The sequence below is a fragment of the Trachypithecus francoisi genome, unplaced genomic scaffold, assembly GCF_009764315.1.
Source record: "Trachypithecus francoisi isolate TF-2019V2 unplaced genomic scaffold, Tfra_2.0 Lachesis_group12, whole genome shotgun sequence".
Lineage (NCBI taxonomy): Eukaryota > Metazoa > Chordata > Mammalia > Primates > Cercopithecidae > Trachypithecus > Trachypithecus francoisi.
Genome location: NW_022681457.1, coordinates 76,693,601 through 76,700,739, shown reverse-complemented (window position 1 = coordinate 76,700,739; position 7,139 = coordinate 76,693,601). Strand labels below are relative to the sequence as shown.

General features: G+C 45.5%; 1 pseudogene; it reads right to left on the bottom strand.

Annotated features, from left to right (window-relative positions):
• Window positions 1-1,762: 1,762 nt before the first annotated feature.
• LOC117093888 lies at window positions 1,763-2,916 on the bottom strand (annotated as a pseudogene).
• Between the last annotated feature and the right edge of the window lie 4,223 nt (window positions 2,917-7,139).

Below are 7,139 nucleotides of genomic sequence, written 5' to 3'. Positions count from 1 at the left end.
TGTTTAATTGGTTTGTTTTTAGTGTGCTGGACCAGTCAAAGAATCCTATGCCACAATCGAGAGAACGAACGAGCCTTCATCGCCATGGCACATTATATAGAAAAAAAAAAGGGAGAGAGAATGTTGCGGGGAGTCAGAGACCTTAAATGGAGGGACTGGCTGAAGCCACGGCAAAAAAAATCATAAAATATGAAGGTTTCACGGACATTTTATTAGTTCTCTGAAATTAATACTTTTGTAATTTCTTATGTCTGTCTTTACTTTAATACTTTTGTAATTTCCTATGTCTTTGCTTTAATCTCTTAGTCCCATCATCTTCTTTGTAAGCTGAGGAGGATATATGTTACCTCAGGACCCTGTGATGATTGAGTTAACTGCACAAATGGTTTGTAGAGCATGTGTGTTTGAACAATATGGAATCTGGGCATCTTGAAAAAAGAACAGGATAACAGTGATGTTCAGGGAACAAGGGAGGTAACCTTGAACTGGCCGCCGATGAGCCGGACGGAACAGAGCCATATTTCTTCTCTTTTGAATGCAAATAGGAGAAATATCGCTGAATTCTTTTTCTCAGCAAGGAATATCCCTGAGAAAGAGAATGCGCTCTGAGGGTAGGCCTATAAACGACCCCCTTGGAGGCGTGCCGCCTTTTACAGTTGAAGCCGAAGGGATGAAATAAGCCCCGGCCTCCTGTAGTGCTCTCAGGCTTATTAGGATGAGGAAATTCCCACCTAATAGGTTTTGGTCAGTCAGGTTGTCTGCTCTCAAACCCTATTTCCTGATAAAATGTTATCAATGACTATGTGTGCCCAAAATTTCATTAGCAATTTTAATGTTAACACCATCCTGTGCTCTCATCCTGCCCCCACTTACTTTGTAATATTCTATTACTTTGTAAAGTTTGTAATCTCAGTGTCATGATGACAATGGTAAAATTCCTCTATGTTTCCCCTGTTAGCCCCCTTCCTTGGACCTCTGCTAAGTCTACTATTTCTGCTTACCGTAGGACCTTGTGTTATTAACAGAATTTTGCGGTTTGTCAGGGAAAGGTTTGACACCATACAGCACATGGTCCTCAGAGCCCAATACCAACCTGTAAACGCTGAAACAGAATCAGACTTATAAGACCCAAGATTGGCTCCAGAGATACCTGAGAAAGGGGGGAATGAAAGAGATCAAACGAAGAGACTAAGAGGCAGAAATGAAGTCCACAGGCAAATAGCCCGGGCGGCGCCCTGACAGCCCGGGCGGCGCCCTGAGCCTAGTTAAAGATCGACCCCGGACCTAACCGATTAAGGTTATCTATAGACTCCAGACATTGTAAGGACAAACACATTAAGAAAAACAACACCTGGGAAGCTCCAATAAGGTTACAACCGTTTGTAAAAGCACAGGAACCGATAAGAAGGCTGCTAAAAGCATAACTTAACATAACATGTAAACCAATTGTAATGCTGTAGCCTAGAGAAATGCCTTGTTCCTCTGTAACCTGACAAGTCCTGTTTACCTCGAGCTATAAATAGCAAGTGCACGCATTGTTTGGGGCCTCTTGTATGTTGTAGAACGGAGGGACCAAGTTCGAACTTGCATTAAAGATCCTTGCCGCTTGGCTTTGACTCTGGACTCTGGTGGTCTTCTTCGGGGAACAAACGGTCTGGGCATAACAATGGTGATGGTGGTGGTGTGGTGATAATGATGGTGATGGTGGTGGTGGTGGTGATGGTGGGAGTTGTAACGGTGATGGTGATGGAGGTTATGGTGGTGGTGGTGGTGGTGGTGATGATGGTGGTAGTGATGGTGGTGGTGGTGGTGATGGTGGTAGTGATGGTGGTTGTGGTGATGATGGTGATGGCGGTGGTGGTGATGGTGGTAGTGATGGCGGTGGTGGTGGTGGTGGTGATGGCGGTAGTGATGGCGGTGGTGGTGGTGGTGGTGATGGTGGTAGTGATGGTGGTGGTGGTGGTGGTGATGGAGATGGTGGTGGTGGTGGTGGTGATGGTGGTAGTGATGGTGGTGGTGGTGGTGGTGATGGAGATGGTGGTGGTGGTGGTGGTGGTGATGGTGGTAGTGATGGTGGTGGTGGTGGTGATGGTGGTAGTGGTGGTGGTGGTGGTAGTGATGGTGATGGTGCTGGTGGTGGTGATGGTGATGGTGGTAGTGATGGTGGTGGTGGTGGTGGTGGTGGTGATGGTGATAGTGATGGTGGTAGTGGTGGTGATGGTGGTGGTGGTGGCAGTGATGATGGTGGGAGTTGTGGTGGTGATGGTGGTGATGGTGGTGGAAGTGGTGGTGGTAGTGATGGTGATGGTGATGGTGGTAGTGGTGGTGGTGGTGGTGATGGTGATGGTGGTGGTGGTGGTGGTGGTGGTGATGGTGATGGAGGTGATGGTGGTGGTGGTGGAAGTGGTGGCGGTGGTGATGGTGATGGTGGTGGTAGTGATGATGCTGGGAGTTGTGGTGATGGTGGTGGTGGTGGAAGTGGTGGTGGTGGTGGTGATGGTGATAGTGATGGTGGTGATGGTGGTGGTGGCGGTGGTGATGGTGGTGATGGTGATGGTGATGGTGGTGATGGTGATGGTGTGGTGGTGGTGGTGGTGGTGGTGGTGATGGTGGTGGTGGTGGTGGTGATGGTGGCGGTGGTGGTGATCATGGTGGCAGTGACGATGATGGGAGTTGTGGTGGTGATGGTGGTGGTGGTGATGGTGGTGATGGTGGTGCTGCTGCTGATGGTGGTGGTGGTGGTGATGGTGATGGTGGTGGTGGTGGCAATGGCAGGAGTTGTGGTGGTGATGGTGGTGGTGGTGGTGGAAGTGGTGGTGGTGGTGGCGGTGGTAGTGATGGTGGTGCTGATGGTGATGGTGGAGGTGATGGTGGTGGCAGTGGTTATGGTGATAGTGGTGGTGGTGGCCATGACGGGGGTGGTGACAGTGATGGTGATCGTGATGGCAGTGATGGTGGTTGTTCTGTTGGTGCAAGTGGTGGTGGTGGTGGTAGTGGTGGTTTTAGAAGCAGACCCAAACTGGTTTCCCCAACCTCCTGGCAATTCTGTAAGCCAACCAAGTATCTATGCACCTATTAACTATGTATGTATGTGTGTATCTATAGCTTTTAAAGTACATTTTATTGAGGTACAAGGCAAGGAATTTTGAAAAATATGTACACCTATGTGACCACTTTTGTAATCAAGATATGCAATACTTCCATCACCCCAAAAAGTTGCCTTGCGCCCTTTTGCAATTCATTTCACACCGACTCCTGGTCCAAGGGAACTGCTTATTTGTTTCTATATTTATAGTTTTTCCTATTCTACAGATTTATACAAATTCAATCAATATTGTTGTATCTGACTTTTTCCCTCAGCTTAATGTTTTCGAGAGTCATCCATATAGGTGTGTGCCTACTTACACTAAACATGTTTATCTATAGTGGTTAATTCTTTCTTGGTGCTGGATCATATTCTGCACTATTTAATACACTGCCTGTGCTTATCCACTCACCTGTTGGTGAATATTAAAGCCATGTCCAGTTTTTGGCTACGATGAATAAAGCTGCAATGAACATTTGTGTACAGGTCTTTTTGTGGACATATGTTTCAATATTCACAAAAAGTGGTTTATCTACAATGGTTAATTCTTTCTTGGTGCTGGATCATATTCTGCACTATTTAATATACTGCCTGTGCTTATCCACTCACCTGTTGGTGAATATTAAAGCCATGTCCAGTTTTTGGCTATGATGAATAAAGCTGCAATGAACATTTGTGTACAAGTCTTTTTGTGGACGTATGTTTCAATATCCTTTTAATCAGTTCCATTTTTGCTTAAATCAGCAAAGGTTGGCTCCTGTTACTTGTAGCTAAGAAACCTGACTGCAATAGAATGAGAGAAGGGAAATTAGCTGGCAGTTGGAAGGGGATGTTAGGTCACAGAGAGAATTTTACTTTTAAGGTGTAAACGACTTAAGCATGTTTAAATGTTGATGCTCATAATCTGGTTGAGAGGGAGCTGTTGAGAAGAGAAAATTGATCTTATGAACCCCTGCAAAGATGGGAGGGGAGGGGTTCCAAAGCCTAGGTGGCAGAAATGTCTTTGAAGGGGAGCAGAGGCAGGGCCTCAAGTGGAGCAAGGGGGAATGAGGAGAGGACAGGAAGGTGGGTATGGAGGGAGGGTAGCAGGAAGTTGAGGAAGCTCTCATCTGAGATCTTCAACTTTTACTAGGAAGTAGGAGGCAAGGTTATATACTGAGACTGAGGGAGGAGATGGATGTCAGAGGTCTGGGGATGGGATAGGTATGCAATAGTCATTACAAGGAGCTCAAGAGGGAAGTGATTGCAGAAATAAAGCAGCAATGCCGGGCAGCCTTGAAAGCCCAGCGGAGGCTGGTGACTATAACATAGAGTGATACCAACAGCTCCACTGTTGATGTCCCAGCAGAGCTAAGGCCCTTGGAGACAAGCTTGGGGAAGGTGGTGAGGGAATGGGAGATTTTTCCAAGAGTTAAGGGCCTGTACTGAAGATCCCTGCCCTACTCCCAGGATCTAACACAGCACTCTGAGATGTATTCTGTTCTAACATTAATATTTGTTGAATTGATGAATGAGTTTAGAAGGCATGAAGAATGAGAGCTTAGCATTGGACTGGTACCCCCTCCTTGTTGTATAGAGAGAAACCCTGATGTACAGAGAGGGGAAAGGACTTGGCCAAGGTCACATGGCAAGCCCATGACAGGGACGGGATTTGCCTTCGGGTCTGTCTGATCTCAAGTCCAGGGCTCTTTTCATGATTGAGGGACAAAGAGGTCTGCATTCAAATCCTGTCTCCACCAGTGGCTCGCCATAAGACTTCAGGCAGGTCACTTAAGCGGTGGAAAGCATTATTCACTCCATTTTGTTGTTGTTGTTACTTTTAAAATTTTTTTTAAATGTTACTTTAAGTTCTGGACTACATGTGCAGGTTTATTGCATAGGTATACATGTGCCATGGTGGTTTGTTGCACCCATCAACCCGTCATCTAGGTTTTAAGTCCCGTATCCATCAGGCTCCATTTTATAGACGTGGATACTGAGTCTCAGAGACATTAAACAGGAAGCCCCGACTACGTCACTGGAAACAGGTACAGCAGGATTTCATGCATTCCTTTGTTTAGTCAATATTTATTGGTTACTGGGGTAGATTAAATTTTGGGTCCCAATTCTTCATTCCATTGTAATGGGATCACACACCCATACTCTTCGCCATGTACTTTTGCATTGAGAAAAGTACTTCCTCCTTGCATTGTTGTTGGCTTAGCCATATGACTTGATTTGGCCAGTGGTAAGTTAGTGGATGAAACACAGCAGAGAACGTAAAGGAGCTGGTGTTTTGGTGATTTCCATAAGAAGAGCATGCTCTTGAAAGCCACTGCCCCTTCAGCCTGCCCCAGAATGAACACACATGGGCTAGACTTAAGCTCAGCTGCATCCTGGAGCCCAGCCAGCTGCTCTTCAGTGTGGACATCGTCACCCAGCTGAACCCGGATTAGAACCGCCACACTGAAGCTGGCCTGCAGTCAGCATCTGAGCAGAACAAACGTCTACTATTGTAAGCCATTAAGCTGGGTGGTTTGTTATGCAGTATTATTGCAGCAGTTACTGATATGGGACTGGGTCCTATGCTAAGTGTAGACTTGGCTTACCGAGATGAATCAGATGCTGTCTCTATTCTCAGAAGTTCACAGTTCAGTGGAGGTGGGATCTTTTTTTTTTTTTTTTAACAAATTCTTATTTCTAAAATTCATATCTAAATCTAAGAGGCAAATGCAAATTTGTTCAATGCTTCTTTTAAGGGCAGCCTTAGATTATCCTTGGAAGATGAAACTGATAAATAAAAAAACACTTAATAATTTCTGCAGTTTACAAACGTCAGAATTTATTTTGGGATAACAAGAGATGGGTGAGCTGAGAAGCTGTCTTTACTGAATGATGTCATCCAGCCGTATATTTGATGGGTCCAAAGACAAACGTCTTTGGCAACTATTTTAATGAATGAGATTAACTCAATGCTTTATCCTAGAGTTGTATAAAAACATGGATGTTAATGATTTGAACATTTTATTACTCTTTTTCCCCCAATGTATAATATTATGTCTTTGCATGTTAGTTTGCAAAGTGCTTGAAGCAATTTTCATCCAAATGCGAGTGTTTGGTGAGGGTTGAATCTGCTGGACAAATCCATGGCTGTGTGAGCACCTGCACTCAGGCCATGTGTGGCCCTAAGTCAGGGACTTAATTTCCTCATCTGTAAAGGGGATAATACCACACTGTGTAGGGTCACTGGGGAGATTCACAGAGGCAATCTCAATGCAGCACACAGCACCGGCACAGTCCCACCTCCCCTACACCTACCTCCCACCTCTTCTGTATGAGACGAGCTTCCTTGCTCTCTGGCTCCATCAACAGCTTGCAAGTCAATTTCCCTCTCCAGGCCTCAGTTCTCCATCTGTAAATCCACCAACATCACATTGATTTATGGCCCCCTAGACTGCATAGCCCTTGAGAGCCAGGCCTGTGTTTGACTCACACCACAGCATCCCTAGGATTTGCCCAGGGCTGAAAGTATGATGGGCTGAGTCAATGCTACTTTTCATGAATATTATTATTTTGGTAGAGGTTTGTGTCACTACAACCCAGAGTAACACCGTTAGTAGGGCAAAGGTGTAACGTCCATGGTTGAGAAAGCTTGCTGTTAACTGGTGGTCCACTCATATGGACCAGAAAGAAAGTTCTTTACTTCAGCCTTCAGTCATATCCTGAAGAGCATGTGCTATTTCTCTGTGGGTCCTCATGGTCCAGGCAGGGACTGACACATTGCATACATCTGAGATCTGGCCAATGGCTCAGGTCCCTGAATTGAGGTTTGAAACCTGCCTCAAATTTTCCTATACCTATTTATTTAATCAATCAATCTATCTATCTATCTATCTATCTATCTATCTATCTATGATAGGATCTCACTCTGTTGCCCAGGCTGGAGTATAGTGGTGTGATCATAACTCGCTGCAGCCTCAACCTCCTAGGCTCAAGCAATCCTCCCAGCTCACCCTTCCGAGTATCTGGGACTACAGGCGCACATCACCAATGCCTGGCTAATTTTTTATTTTTT